Source organism: Bison bison, unplaced genomic scaffold, assembly GCF_000754665.1.
Source record: "Bison bison bison isolate TAMUID 2011002044 unplaced genomic scaffold, Bison_UMD1.0 scf7180017864495, whole genome shotgun sequence".
NCBI classification, from domain to species: domain Eukaryota; kingdom Metazoa; phylum Chordata; class Mammalia; order Artiodactyla; family Bovidae; genus Bison; species Bison bison.
This window is the reverse complement of record NW_011495054.1, coordinates 375939-391962: the sequence shown is the minus strand read 5'-3', so window position 1 is coordinate 391962 and position 16024 is coordinate 375939. Positions and strand designations below refer to the sequence as shown.

The 16024-nt window shown below is 38.3% G+C and overlaps 1 protein-coding gene across 6 annotated transcripts in view; it reads right to left on the bottom strand.

Moving 5' to 3' along the window:
- TAOK3 (TAO kinase 3) overlaps positions 1 to 16024 on the bottom strand; it is a 180420-nt gene that overhangs the window by 104758 nt on the left and 59638 nt on the right. For 3 of the 6 annotated variants that reach the window (XM_010828533.1, XM_010828532.1, XM_010828527.1), the window contains exons 1-2: positions 5218 to 7295; positions 4155 to 4273 (exon numbers count right to left, since the gene is read on the bottom strand). The exons of 1 other annotated variant lie outside the window; for it this stretch is intronic. The gene's annotated coding sequence lies outside the window, so the exon portion shown is untranslated. Of the gene's footprint in view, positions 1 to 1859; positions 1938 to 4154; positions 4274 to 5217; positions 7296 to 16024 lie in introns of those variants that run through there. 2 more of the 6 variants (XM_010828528.1, XM_010828529.1) reach the window with 2 other exon arrangements.

The window sequence follows — 16024 nt, the reverse complement described above, 5'->3', positions numbered from 1 at the left end:
TATATATATATAAAGTTCCCTGTTTTTCTGTCCTTGGAAATTTATTTTGAAAAAAGAAAATATGTGCAGTACAGCAATAAAATGAACCAAATGACTGGTAATTGCTAAGTTAACCTGTATATTTTTTACATTCTCTTTATAATCAGAATTTTAGATTTGGAATGGATCTAGCATGGTTCAAGTAGTTTCTAAATAGTTTAGCAGCAATGGATTGGTGTCATTATGGTCTCAATTGAATTAATGATCAGAAACTTGCCATGTGGATTGCAAGCATCCTGATTCAGTGGAAAGAATTCTGAGTGAAAGACAGAAGTCTTTGGTCCTAATCCCATATTGGTCCCCAAATGGCTTTTTAGCATTAATTAAGTTACTTAATTTCTCAAAGCCTCAGTTCCCTGGTCTTGGGGCTAACTCAGATAATCTAAGTTTCATTCAACTCTAAAAGTCTATGATTATGTATGATATCACTTTATGTGGATTCTAAAATATGAAACAAATGAACCTAAGAAACAGAAACAGATTCATGGACATAGAGAACAGATCTGTGGTTGTCAAGGGGGAGGGAGTTAGGGGAGGGATGGAGTGAGAGGTTGGGACTAGCAGATGTAAGGTATTACATGTGTAATAGATAAACAAGGTCCTAAGGAGTACGTCAAGGCTATATATTGTTACCCTGCTTATTTAACTTATATGCAAAATACATCATGCAAAATACTGGGCTGGATAAAGCACAAGCTGGAATCAAGACTGATGGGAGAAATATCAATTATCTCAGATATGCAGAGGACATCATACTTAATGGCAGAAATTGAAAAGGAACTAAAGAGCTTCTTGATGAAAGTCAAAAAGATGGCTTAAAACTCAACATTCAAAAAACAAAGAGCATGGCATCCAGTCCCATCACTTCATGGCAAATAGATGGGGAAACCATGGAAACAGTGACAGACTTTATTTTCTTGGGCTCCAAAATTACTGCAGATGGTGACTGCAGCCATGAAATTAAAAGATCCTTGCTCCTTGGAAGAAAAGCTATGACCAATCTAGACAGCATATTAAAACGCAGAGATGTGATTTACTTTGCCAACAAAGGTCCACCTAGTCAAAGGTATGGTTTTCCCAGTAGTCATGTATGGATGTGAGAGTTGGACTATAAAGAAAGGTGAGTGCTGAAGAACTGATGCTTTTAAACTGTGGTGTTGGAGAAGACTCTTGAGTCCCTTGGACTGCAAGGAGATCAAACCAGTCAATCCTAAAGGAAATAAGTCCTGAATATTCACTGGAAGGACTGATGCTGAAACTGAAGCTCCAATACTTTGGCCACCAATGTGAAGAATTGACTCATTGGAATAGACCTTGATGCTGGGAAAGACTGAAGGCAGGAGAAGGGATGAGGATGAGACAGTTGGATGGCATCACTGACTCGGTGGACATGAGTTTGAGTAAGCTGTGGGAGTTGGTGATGGATGGGGAAGCCTCATGTGCTGCAGTCCATGGGGTTGCCAAGAGTCAGACACAACTGTGACTGAACTGACTGACTATATAGCATAAACAGCTAGACTCAGTATCTATGATAAACCATAATGGAAAAGAATATTTTTTAAAAATGTATATATATGTATAACTGAATCACTTTTCTGTATAGTAGAAATTAGCAAGCATTGTAAATCAACAAAACTTAAAAAAATGTGTATGATTATGGCATGTTGATTGGTTTTAAAATCTTATTCAAATACACACACATACAGAAAATGTCCTGAGTTCAATATAACTGAAATTCTCAGCAATCTTCACTTTAATTGTTCCAAATTCAAATAAAAGAAAAGCTAAAGATAAAAACACTTTTAGACTGTGAATTTTACCTGCCATTGATGAAGGTACTGCAAGAGTCCTATATTGATAACTTTCGACTCTCTGCTACAGGATTACAATGCCAGGCACTGGAGATAAAAGAACATGCAGCAATAAGTGCTCTGAAAATAAACCTTCTTAGAGCTAATGAAGGATTATCTGGCATGCAATTTTTCTAAAATGCCACAGCTATTAGCACGTTCTTTTCTCGTTTGTTTGTTAGGACAATTTCTTTCCTGTCTCCACTTTGTTGCCCAGAAAGCTTTAGGGACCTTAAAAACCTAGACTTAGGGATCCTAAAACATCAAAATTAAATTGTGTATACTTAAATTTGGGGCTTTCCCAGTGGCTCAGTGGTAAAGGATTTGCCTGCAATGCAGGAGCCTCAGAAGACACAGGTTCAGTCCTTGGGTTGGGAAGATCCTCTGCATGAGGGTATGGTAACCCACTCCACTAATCTTGCCTGGAGAATCTCCCATGGACAGAGGAGCCTGGTGAGCTACAGTCCACAGGGTCACAAAGAGTTGGACATGACTTAAGCAACCTAGAACGTATACTTAAATTTATATTTACTTTTATGGAAAAAGGCCTACTTAGCCTCTGCTATGCATTGAATTATATACCCCTCAAAATTCATATTTTGAAACTCAGCAGTGGCCACAGGACTGGAAAAGGTCAGTTTTCATTCCAATCCCAAAGAAGGGTAATGCCAAAGAATGTTCAAACTACCACACAATTGCGCTCATCTCACACACTAGCAAAGTAATGCTCAAAATTCTCCAAGCCAGGCTTCAGTAGTACTTGAACCATGAACTTCCAGATGTTTAAGCTGGATTTAGAAAAGGCAGAGGAACCAGAGATCAAATTGCCAACATGCGTTGGATCATAGAAAAAGCAAGAGAATTCCAGGAAAATATCTACTTCTGCTTTACTGACTACACCAAAGCCTTTGACTGTGTGGATCACAACAAACTGTGGAAAATTCTTCAAGAGATGGGAATACCAGACCACTTTACCTGCTCCTGAGAAATCTTTATGCAGCTCAAGGAACAACAGTTAGAACTGGACATGGAACAAGAGATTAGTTCCAAATTGGGAAAAGAGTACGTCAAGGCTGTATGGAGAAGGCAATGGCGCCCCACTCCAGTACTCTTGCCTGGAAAATCCCATGGACAGAGGATCCTGGTAGGCTGCAGTCCATGGGATCGCTAAGAATCGGACACGACTGAAGCGACTTAGCAGCAGCAGCAGCAGCAGCAGCAGCAGCAAGGCTGTATATTGTCACCCTGCTTATTTATCTTACATGAAGAGTACATCATGTGAAATGGCAGGCTGGATGAAGCACAAGCTGGGATCAAGATTGCCAGGAGAAATATCAATAACCTTAGATATGTAGATGATACCACCCTTATGGCAGAAAGTGAAGAGGAATTAAAGAGCCTCTTGATGAAAGTTCAAAGAAGACAGTGAAAAAACTGGCTTAAAACTCAACATGCAAAAAACTAAGATCATGGCATCCAGTCCCATCATTTCATGGCTCATAGACGGGGAAACAGTGGAAACAGTGACAGACTTTAATTTGGGGGGGGGCCTCCAAAAATCACTGTGGATGTTGATTGCGGCCATGAAATTAAAAGATGCTTACTCCTTAGAAGAAAAGTTATGACTAATCTAGACAGCATATTAAAAAGCAGAGACATTACTTTGCCAACAAAGGTCTGTCTAGTCAAAGCTATGGTTTTTCCAGTAGTCATGTATGGATGTGAGAGTTGGACCATAAAGAGAGCTGAGTGCTGAAGAATTGATGCTTTTGAACTGTGGTGTTGAAGAAGACTCTTGAGAGTCCCTTGGACTGCAAGAAGATCAAACCAGTCAATCTTAGAGGAAATCAGTCCTGAATATTCATTGGAAGGACTGATGCTGAAGCTGAAACTCCAATACTTTGGTCACCTGATGTGAAAAACTGATTCATTGGAAAAGATCCTGATGCTGGGAAAGACTGAAGGCAGAAGAAGGGATGAGGATGAGATGATTGGATGGCATCACCATGGTCATGAGTTTGACCAAACTCCAGGAGTTGGTGATGTACAGGGAAGCCTGGTATGCTGCAGTTCATGGGGTCATAAAGACTTGGACATGACTGAGTAACTGAACTGAACTGAATGTTCTCTGTGACTATATTTGAAGATAGAGCCTTTGGGGAGTAATTTAGATTAAATGAAATCATAAGGATAGGGAATATCTGTTAGGATTGGTGACCTTAGGAGAAGAGGAAGAGAAGAAAAATCTCTTTGCACAACACATACCTCACACACGTAAGGAGGAAAGGCCGTATGGGTACAACTCCAGAAGGTGAACAGGAAGAGAGACGTCACCAGAAAACTTAATGCTGGCACATTGTTCCTGGACTTCCCACATTCTAAAACTGTGAGAAAATAAATTTTTATTATTTAAAGCACCTAGTCTGTAGTCCTTTGTTATAGCAGCCTAGGCAGACTAAGACCGCCTATTTAATCAATTTTTGGACTAAGAGTTCAAACAGTTTACCAAACGAATAGTCAAAATGTATTTTTTTTCCAGGTAGCTAGAGAAACTAGCTGGATTTTGAGTGGATAATCCTTTCCCATTCAAAAATATAACTTCGTAATTCAAAGCATTTGGTAGGGAAATATTATTTTTTGAACTACAAGAAAAAATTTACAATTACTCCATTAGTTTCTACCAAACAACTTAAAAAACATAAATAAATATGGTAATTAGAGCACACATACTTGATTAAGTGTAAAATCTTGACCTAAAATCTGTTTCCTAAAACTCTTTGCATTTATTTGATCTTTCAACAATGCTACTCTGAATGAAAAACCTCAAATGTATAAATTCCACAAGATATAAGTGATTACAAGTACTTTCCTGTTCAAGTATTTAAAGCAATTTCTTCATACTTGAGTGATTTACTTGAAATTCAGAGTGAATGAACCCTATCAGTTCTCTATATACCACTTGATTAAAAAAAAAAAAACAAAAACACCTCTGTAAAGCTGTTTATGAATGGAATCCATTCCCAACACTACTGCCAACATTATCAACCTGAAAGTAAAAACTCACCACACCACTCTCCAGCTTAAAACCCTTTAATCACACCATGTATAGGATGTAAAATCCAAGCTCCTTGTAAGTAGATGGCAAATAAAATCCCTCTGTGATCTGCTCCTTGTCTGCTCCTGAACTCTGTCCTTAGTAACTTCATGGCCTCACCCTGGACACCCAGCTACCTCATACTACTTCCCTGGGATATCAAGAAGCATTTGTTGGCAAACTCTTATTTTCCGAGATATCTAGAATTTCTTCAACAATCTGCTTATACAGTACCTCATCAGAGAAACTTTTCTGGTTCTCCTCCAGGCTGAGGTGGGTTTTTTCCTTTATGTTTCCACAGACGGGCACTGTGAACATTTACATAAATGGTATAAACACAGATTTAGGTTGTCTTAGGTAAATCTTTCTCCATTTGGACCCTACACTGCTAGAACAAGGGATCATATTTCTATCACCAGTGCCGAGCAAACTGGTTGATACACTGCATTTGACCAAAATATGCTGAATTATCCCAGATACCAAATACACTAAGTTGTTTATGATTTTAAGGAATATTATGGCAAATTTTTTTTTTGTTAAACGATAACCATCACTCCTCCAAGTATTTTTGAATTACTATTTCTCCAGGCTGCTTTACTTCAAAATGATCTTGACCTTCATTTTGAAAATTTATAATTTTATTGAACTACCTGGTACCCAAATGTCAATAATTTAAGAGTTGTCAGCACTCTCAACTTACTTGTTCAAGAGCCTATTTTTAATGGGTGTCTTAAAGAAACTGGCATCTGGTAATACATCATTTAAACATTGAGAAACATCCCTGGGAGTTGAAATTAGCATTTATTATTTTTTTAGGTGAAATAAAATTTATATTACATATTAAACAAAAATTTAATCCCGTTATACTGTATTTTTTCCACATGGACAGTCATAATACATGGCATCTTTGCATTAAGTAATTTAGAATCCATTCCTTAGGCCTGCCTTCCATCAACAAGGCAAAAATTTCACTTATATTGGTTTACAGGACTTCAATCTTTTATTTCCATTATTGCTTTTGACAAATGAACTGAGCTTAGAACAAATATAAAAGAGAAAATCAACAAGCATTTATTTTAGATTATTATAGGCACTAAGGAAAGAAAGAAGTAAAAGCTGCTTTCATTAGTAGGGCCTAGTTAAATGTAATCAACACTGTCATGACCATACTGACATTTATTCAAAGTTCACTATGTACCAGGCATTATATATTACCTCATTTAAACTTTAACACAATACTATGAAAGACTTACCATTATAGATGTCAGTTTACAGATAAAAATCTGAGACCCAGCTTCACAGAGCTAGTATAATGTAGAGCTGGGATTTAAATCTAGACTGTTCAATCTCAAGCTCATTCTCTCAACCACTATGGTATAGTTTTCAGTTAAATCGCTATATAAAAGATTTCAGAAATTAATGACTGGATAAATTATAAAGGATTCCATTTAGCCGACAATATTCCTGAATACTAGCCATTTAATCTTTTTGACTTTCTTTACCAAACCAGAAGATCAAGCCCCTCTGTCTAAAACTTTCTTTTCACTTCGTGCTTTAAAAAAAAAAAGTCATCATTGAGAATTTCTGTTCAGCAAATAGTAACGTGCCAATTCAAGACAAGGGAAGCCTAAGTATTCCAAAATCTTCTGTACAGGAGGTAATCCTGTCTTGGGACTTTCAGAGATGCCTTAATAAACAAGAAAGTATTTAAAACTTTAACTCTTGCCTAATTTCTAATGTTGAAAGAATAACTCAGCATTCTTAGTCATTTTTAATTTTGCTTTGCCACTGGCAGAAGGGCAAGCATCCATATATGCTGACAGGATACATGTTGGAGCAGTTTAATCCCGTTGAAAGTTGCCTTACACTGTTTCAGCAATTCTCTCTCACAGGAACTGCTGTTTTCAAAAATATATGAACCTACATCTATTATAGATAATATATAAGCAAACAAATAGCAGTACTAAAATGCCTTTAAAAAGTAAACAGTCTTCTAACAACTGACCTGGGATAGCTTCAAATTGTTAAATTAATTTTGAGTAGTAGAAAAAGTATAAAAGCAACTGAATTTAATATCCAAAGGAAAAGTTTTATCCTTTATGTATTTAAAATGTAGAAGGAGAGACAAACCACACAAGCAAATGATACTTATAGTAAATTCAATCTCCTCCTACATAAATCTTGCTTCCAATCTCATGGACCAGAGAAGAGGGGAATTAGTGAACCGCTAAATAAATTTAGCTCTACTTAGGTGTAAAGAAAGAAAGAAAGAAAGGATGAAAGACAGGATGAAAGAAAGAAAGAAGGAAGAAAGAAAGTGAAGACACTCAGTTCTGTCTGACTTTTTGCGACCCCATGGACTGTAGCCTACCAGTACTCCATCCATGTAATTTTTCCAGGCAAGAATACTGGAGTGGGTTGCCATTTCCTTCTCCAGGGGATCTTCCCGACCCAGGGTTTCAACCCAGGTCTCTGGAATTGCAGACAGATGCTTTTCCATCTCATGATCCACCAAGGAAGCCCTGACTGAAACAAGGCTTCTCAATAAATTATTCCTTAAATGTATTTCAATGATGTAGAAAGAAAACACTTTCTAGGATATAAAAGAATTGCCAATAATGTGAATAAATCTGTTCAGTCCTTCAATTTTTAGTCCAGTTTGTCAATTTTTAAGAAAATCTTAGCCCAATTTTGACAAATATAAAAATTCCATGCCATTTTAGGACATCCCTGGTGATCCTGTGGCTAAGACTCTCAATTCAGTTCAGTTCAGTCACTCAAGTCGTGTCTGACTATTTGCAACCCCATGGATTGCAGCACACCAGGCTTCCATGTCCATCACCAACTCCCACAGCTTGCTCAAACTCATATCCATCAAGTCGGTGATGCCATCCAACCATCTCATCCTCTGTCGTCCCCTTCTCCTCCCTCCTTCAATCTTTCCCAGCATCAGGATCTTTTCCAGTGAGTCAGTTCTTCGTATCAGATGGCCAAAATATTGGAGCTTCAGCCTCAGCATCCGTCCTTCCAATGAATATTCAGGACTGAATTCCTTTAGGATTGATTGGTTTGATCACCTTGCAGTCCAAGGGATTCTCAAGAGTCTTCTCCAACACCACAGTTCAAAAGTATCAATTCTTCGGTGCTCAGCTTTCTTTATAGTCCACCTCTCACATCCATACATGACTACAGGAAAAACAATAGCTTTGACTAGATGGACCTTTGTCAGCAAAGTAATATCTCTGCGTTTTAATATGCTGTCTAGGTTGGTCATAACTTTTCTTCCAAGGAGCAAGCATCTTTTAATTTCATAGCTGCAGTCACCACCTACAGTGATTTTGGAGCCCAAGAAAATAAAGTCTGTCACTGTTTCCATGGTTTCCCCATCTATGTGCCATGAAGCGATGGGACTGGATGCCATATCTTCATTTTTTGAATGTTGAGTTTTCTTTTTCACTCTCCTCTTTGACTTTCATCAAAAGGCTCTTTAGTTCCTCTTCACTTTCTGCTTATGGCACAGGGTGATGTCATCTGCGTATCTGAGGTTATTGATATTTCTCCTGGCAATCTTGATTCCAGCTTGTGCTTCATCCAGCCCAGGATTTTGCATGACATACTCTGCATATAAGTTAAATAAACAGTGTGACAATATACAGTTTTGATGTACTCCTTTACCAATTTGGAACCAGTCCGTTGTTCCATGTCTGGTTCTAACTGTTGCTTCTTGAGCTGCATACAGATTTCTCAGGAGGCAGGTAAGGTGGTCTGGTATTCCCATCTCTTGAAGAATTTTCCAGTTTGTTGTGATCCACAGAGTCAAAGGCTTTGGTGTAGTCAGTAAAGCAGTAGATGTTTTTCTGGAACTCTCTTGCTTTTTACTATGATCCAATGGATGTTGGCAATTTGATCTTTGATTCCTCTGCCTTTTCTAAATCCAGCTTAAACATCTGGAAGTTCATGGTTCACGTACTGTTGAAGCCTGAGTTGGAGAATTTTGAGCTAGCGTGTGAGATGAGTCTAATTGTGCGATAGTTTGAACATTCTTTGGCATTGCCTTTCTTTGGGATTGGAATGAAAACCGACTTTTTCCAGTCCTGTGGCCACTGCTGAGTTTTCCAAATTTGCTGGCATATTGAGTGCAGCACTTTACCAGCATCATCTTTTAGGACTTGAAATAGCTCAGTTGGAATTCCATCACCTCCACCAGCTTTGTTTGTAGTGATGCTTCCTAAGGCCCACTTGACTTCAGACTCCAGGATATCTGGCTCTCGGTGAGTGATCACACCATCATGATTATCTGGGTCATTATGATCTTTTTTGTATAGCCCTTCTGTGTATTTTTGCCACCTCTTCTTAATACCTTCTGCTTCTGTTAGGTCCATACCGTTTCTGTCCTTTACTGTGCCCATCTTTGGCTTCCCTGATAGCTCAGTGGGTAAAAATTCGCCTGCAATGCAGGAGACCTTGGTTCAATTCCTGGGTGAGGAAGATCCACTGGAGAAGGGATAGGCTACCCACTCCAGTATTCTTGGGCTTCTCTGGTGGCTCAGCTGATAAAGAATCAGCCTGCAATGTGGGAGACCTGGGTTCGATCCCTGCATTGGGAAGATCCCTTGGAGAAACAAAAGGCTACCCACTTCAGTATTGTGGCCTGGAGAATTCCATGGATAGGCCTTGGAGTCGCAAAGAGTCAGACACGACTGAGCGACTTTCACTGCACAATATAGGAGGGATAAGATTCTATGCCACAATTAACAGTTCACATCCCTCATCTAAAGATCTCGCATGCCTCAACTAATATCGAGGATCCTGAGTGGTGCAATCAAATATATAAATATTTTTAAAATGTCATGTCCTCTTTTTAAATGATTTAAAATGTCAAAAGACCTCACCTGCACCCATTCTGAGTAATACACTGCACTTCCAGAGTTAAGAATCATTGTTCTAGTATTAAAAATGGGAGGAATGGATATAATATGATTAGAGTAGGCAACAGCTAATACATAATCTTCAGGTTCTAATTGATTCAGATCTCCTAGAATGCCCTGGTATGATATACTGGCAAATGACCAGATTTTATACGTGTGTGTTACTTTGACAATACAGCATCTTAGGCCAGCCATTTAACCTCTGTACCTCAGTTTATTTTTCTGTAGAATGGGTGACATTTATACTGTCTCCATGGTTAAAATATGTTACATTTCATTACTATATATACATTCTAAAACCTTGGAAAATGCCCAAGTATTTACACCTCAAAGTTTAAAAAGAATGAACATTTCAAACCACATTTAGCTTACTGCATCTAGCTATTGAGTACCTACAGTAAATTTAATATAGATAGGGAAAACTGAGTTATTATATATGAATATGGATTTTTAAACAACTAGGATATGGGAAGCAAAACTGACTAATGAAATAAAGCCACTCATCTATTTAGCTAGCACCTAACTGTTTTAGAAAACAGACAACTATGTATTTAAGAGGCTATCTTTGGGTAGGAAAGGCACTATTTCCTATGCCAGTTTCTGTTATTTCCAATGTCTTCCACTACAAAGCTTCACATGTTTCCTTATGTCTCCAGTCCTGAGTTTGCTACCTACTCCTGGAAAGATTTCTTCTTTCTCGTGATTAAGAATTTTTTAAATGATGTATATTGGCCACAGTCACAGCAGAAGTGAACAAGGTAAAAAGTTGCCCTAAAGAACTAGAATGGAAGGTAAAGGGCTTAAAGAGTAAGTTTTAAAAACCTCAGATACCAGTCATTGGTTAAAGAAAGAGAGGTCATATTATAACAACTATTAGTCAAATGTCTTAAGGTTAAATTTTATGTGATCTGCCTTTCCTTAATTGCCTGACTGTATTCCACATCATTCTCTGCTCCTTTTTGCCACACCTCAGCCACACTGGCTTCTTTTCATACCTCACAGCTTGACTGGGCTGGTTCCTTCTGGACTTGAAGATCTCTGCTCAAATGTCACCACTTCAAACAGCCCCTCCCGGAACACCCTTATCTAAAGTACTTTTTCTTCTTCTCATTGACTATCACTATGCTTTCCTTTACATCACAGCCCTTGAACTTATCTGAAATTATTTTATATGTATGTTTGTTTATATTTTTATTGTTTCTCCTCTGTTATTTCCTGTTATATAACAGGCATTTGACAAGTAGTTGTTGAAAGAATAAAGGAGATACCCAAATTATGTTCTTTTACTGGGATCAATCACATGGTAAAAAGTTATCTGCAAAATTCTACTAAGAATTCAAAAATAACTACCTACTGTCTACTCAGATAAAGCACACTGTTTAAAGTGTAACAAAAATATAATATTCAGGAATGTGAACAGCACAGTTGGTAATGCCAGGTTATATATAAGGTGCTTTTCATTTTAATCCAAACTACTGTACTTCTTGGGCTTCCCTGGTGGCTCAGATGATAAAGAATCTGCCTGCAATGAGGGAGACCAGGGTTCAATCCCTGGGTCAGGAAGATGCCCTGGAGAAGGGAATGGCTACCCACTCCAGGATTCTTGTGTGCTTAATTACTCAGTTGTGTCTGACTCTTTGTGACCCCATGGACTGTAGCCCGCCAGGCTCCTCTCGGGAGATTCTCCATGGGAATTTTCCAGGCAAGAATACTGGAGAGGGTTGCCATGCCCTCCTCCAGGGGATCTTCTTAATCTGGGGATTGAATCCAGGTCTCCTGCATTGCAGGTGGATTGTTTACAGCCCGAGGCACCAGGGAAGCCTAGTACTCTTGCCTGGAGAATTCCATGGACAGAGGATCCTGTCAGGTTATAAAGAATCAAACATGACTGAGCGATTCACACACACACACACACATACACACACACACACAGTCGAACACGACTGAGTGACTAACACACACACATACACACCATTTCTCACAAATAGGGAGTCAATCCATATTTCAACACTTCCTTACAAAGTCTCTCAAATTCCAAGGCGCTCTCACAAATTCTTTTGAACCATAAATTATTTATTGGGGAAGACATATGCTTTGAAATGACCCAATTAATGCTACATTAATTGGATGCTTACAGAGGTCCCTGAAAATAAAGGGAAGTTTAGCAATTAACTATTCTTAAGGCTGTCACTGTCCAGTAATTCTGGACCAGTAATTCTCAAACTCTGCTGTGCATCTATTACCTGGTATCCTGTTAAAAAGTAGATTCTGAATGACAGTAGGTCTGGGACCAGAGACTCTGTATTTCTAACAAACTCCCAGGCAGTACTGCTGGTTTATGGACTACACTTTGAATTGCAAGGCACAAAATGAAATTGTAAACAAGGCTCTATTTTTATAATTAAAAACTGTCTTTTGACGTTCATTAGAAAGGAAAAAATGTGCTAGGCAGCTGAAAGCTGCAAAGGGAATGGGAGCTTTTCATAAAGCTTTTACTAATAATTCATCCTTGTCCCCTGATAAATTCAAGTTCACATTTATAAACCAGATTTTTTTTCAAGGCAATGCCTTTACCCAGAATTAACTACTTAAACTTAATTAAATACAAAAAGGAAAAATCCATTTATTATATTTAACTACTGTTTTCTACCTCCCAATAAGCCAAATAATTTCATTTTAATCAGCATATATGGAAGCATTACAGTTAGAAAGAGAACACTAATTTTGGTAGTAATATCTGGACAACTTTACTAGTCAAAAATATTTTTCCTCCTTTTAAATTCTTGGCATCTCTCAGGAAATCATTAGCCAATACATAAGTTTTCAAGTGATATCTTTGATTTTTTAAAAACATCAAGTAGCTAAAGACTATATAAGATTAAACTGAAATGATAACTATATCAAAAAAGTTAAACCAAAAATTAGAATCCCTCAAATATATAAACATGAAAATGAAACTGAGTAGGACCCTCTGGGACCTTTCCAGGTACAAAAGCCCCTCCATGTCACCTGTTTCTTGTTCACAGAAAAAAAATGTCTTTAGTCTTGGAGACCTTCCCAGAGTTCCAGATAACAGACACAAGCAGTTAATGATAAGAACAGCAGAGTCATAGGACTTCTAGTTCCTCCTGAAGGGACACAGATAACAGTCTCCTGCATACCTTTGAATTGCTCTAGTGGAGGACAGTGACTACTGTCTGACCACAGGCACATAGGCCCCAGACCAGTTTGAACCAGAAGGTTAACGACTGAGATTCCTGAAACATGACCCTGTTATTTCACCACTAACAAAACAGAAGAATGTCCAGGAGTTGCTCAGGCACCCTGCAACCCTCACCTCTAAGGCTGCCTTAAAAAACTCTTCCCAGAAATCCAGCAGGAAGTTGGGTCTTTTTGAGTGTGAGCTGCTCATCCTTCTTGCTTGACATCCTGCAATAAACACTGTACTTTTCTTCACCAAAACCAGTTGTGAGAAGATTGACTTTGCTGCACGATGGGCAAGTGGACCCAAGTTAAGCAGCAATGATCTTCACAAATCTTGGAAGAATATTCACTTGTTTCAGCACTGTTTTTCCTCCTTTCATAGGTAAACTTCTTTTAACACACTTAACACTTAACAGACTCATATAACCCTTTATAGCTATCTTGAGATCAGCACACAGCACCCATTTTTTAGAAAAAGATAATAGTTCATAATGACAAATCAAAAAAGACACAAATGTGTTCTGAGATGTTTTTAATGGGTCTATGGTACTTAAGGTTTCCCACAATTTTGTGAACCATTATTAACAGAGTTCTATTTGTGTTCAGTTTAAATTACTAAAGATTGTTTCTTGTTTTTTTTTTTAATTAAGTGTTTTATTCTTTGTGGCTGACAACTAGGGGTAAAGAACAGTTACAATAAAAATGCATTCCTGCGAGTCTCTGTTGAGGGAGTCAGGCTGATTTGACATCAGGGCCAGTGGGTATTTTTTGCTTTCCTCTCCATCCATCCTCTTAACCGTGTCCTGTAATTAAAGCCTAACATGTACAGATCGAGCAGGATTACTGGGCAAGAGCCATTTCAGGAGGGTATGAATTGCTTCTGTGCTAGTTCTAGAATATCAGCTGGGAAACATCATCAAAAGGAAATCAAGGCAATTCCTTTGCTGATAAGCAAATTGTAAAGAATCTCTTTAGGAGTAGAAACAGCCAGTTCAGTAATGCAAATGCCCTTGTGTTTATCTCAACAATAACAATCTCCGCATTTACTATTTAGCAAAGATTGAAAGAGCAAAACCAAAAACTCAAAACATGCAAGGTGTAAAAGAAGTCTCTCTACTGCTCAGTACTTTGGCAAGCATAATACCACATTTGCATCTGTCTGAGTGGTAACTTCCAAAAGTCTGAGAAAAGAAGTGTGAGCTGAATATCAAGCAACAAGAGAGATAATTCTGAGCAACTGTGTGTTGTGTGTGGAGGGAAGGGGTTGAGTACCAAAGAGGTGAACATTAAGCAGAGTGAAGAAAGCTCATAAAACTAAAACTCAGTAGCTTTAGCTGCTGAATAAAGATGAACTCAGAGCAAGTTTTCTAAATCATCTCGCCATGTTAAATACACACACACCGAAAAAGCTTCAGTACATTTAAGGATATTTTGTAAAGTACTCTTTTCTTCCTGAATTCTGCTATTCTTTCTGTTCCTCAATAATTATGTGTGTCCATGGTCTAATTATTTCCTCATTCTCTGCTCATCTCTCCTTTCTTAAGACCCTCCCTTCCCCACTTTTTTTTTTCCGTATCTCCCTCATCCAGCCAGAAATGAGCAAATCCAGTTCTCCTTCAGTATTCATGTTTTAGTTAGATTCATATTTTTTGTGCCTTCTCCATTAGTACTCATTCACAACTGCCCTGGTTTCCTTGGTGCTTGATAAATGTTAGTATGATGCCACAAGTAGCTGGGAAATGTCACTTAAGAAGGCTTGATTACAGTGGCAAAGAAGTGAAAACATCAAAGCAAAATAGCTAATGGAAACTTAAAATAAAAAAATCCTCACACTTAGCTGAGTGCCTAAGAGGTACATGGAGGGAACTCAATAATAAGTTTGCTTCAGTGTTTGTGTGGAAATTTTAAAGACCTTTCTTACCACAAGCAACCTTGTACTCTGAAGCTAGACTCCTCCCCAAAGCTAGAAGAATTCATGAATGGTGATTGAACAAGGAGTTTTTTTTTTTTTTTTTCTTTCATTTAAATTTGCAGGTATTAAAATCTGAAGTTGTGGTCAGGATAAGTGCGAGTTCAAAGCATGACAAGAATGAGTGCATTAAAAATAAAAAAGGCTGGAGATGATCCTATTATGATATATATTTTTTTCTTCTCAGATCATCCCTCTTCAACTTCCACAGAATTACATGACTTATGAACAAAATAAAATTTAAAAAGTCTCTTTTAGAATTTTGGTATGCTTTCAGATATTTTGCTCATAGATATTTTTTGTCATCCTCTGTCTCCATTCACTCATCTTTCAGTTCAGTTCAGTCGCTCAGTCGTGTCCGACTCTTTGCGACCCCATGAACCACAGCACGCCAGGCCTCCCTGTCCATCACCAACACCCGGAGTTCACTCAGACTCACATCCATCGAGTCGGTGATGCCATCCAGCCATCTCATCCTCTGTCGTCCCCTTCTCCTCCTGCCCCCAATCCCTCCCAGCATCAGAGTCTTTTCCAATGAGTCAACCCTTCGCATGAGGTGGCCAAAGTACTGGAGTTTCAGCTTTAGCATCAGTCCTTCCAAAGAACACCTAGCACTGATCTCCTTTAGAACGGACTGGTTGGATCTCCTTGCAGTCGAAGGGACTCTCAAGAGTCTTCTCCAACACCGCAGTTCAAAAGCATCAATTCTTCGGTGCTCAGCTTTCTTCACAGTCCAACTTTCACATCTATACATGACCACTGCAAAAACCATAGCCTTGACTAGACGGACCTTTGTTGGCAAAGTAATGTCTCTGCTTTTGAATATGCTATCTAAGTTGGTCATAACTTTCCTTCCAAGGAGTAAGTGTCTTTTAATTTCATGGCTGCAGTCACCATCTGCAGTGATTTTGGAGCCCCCCAAAAATAAAGTCTGACACTG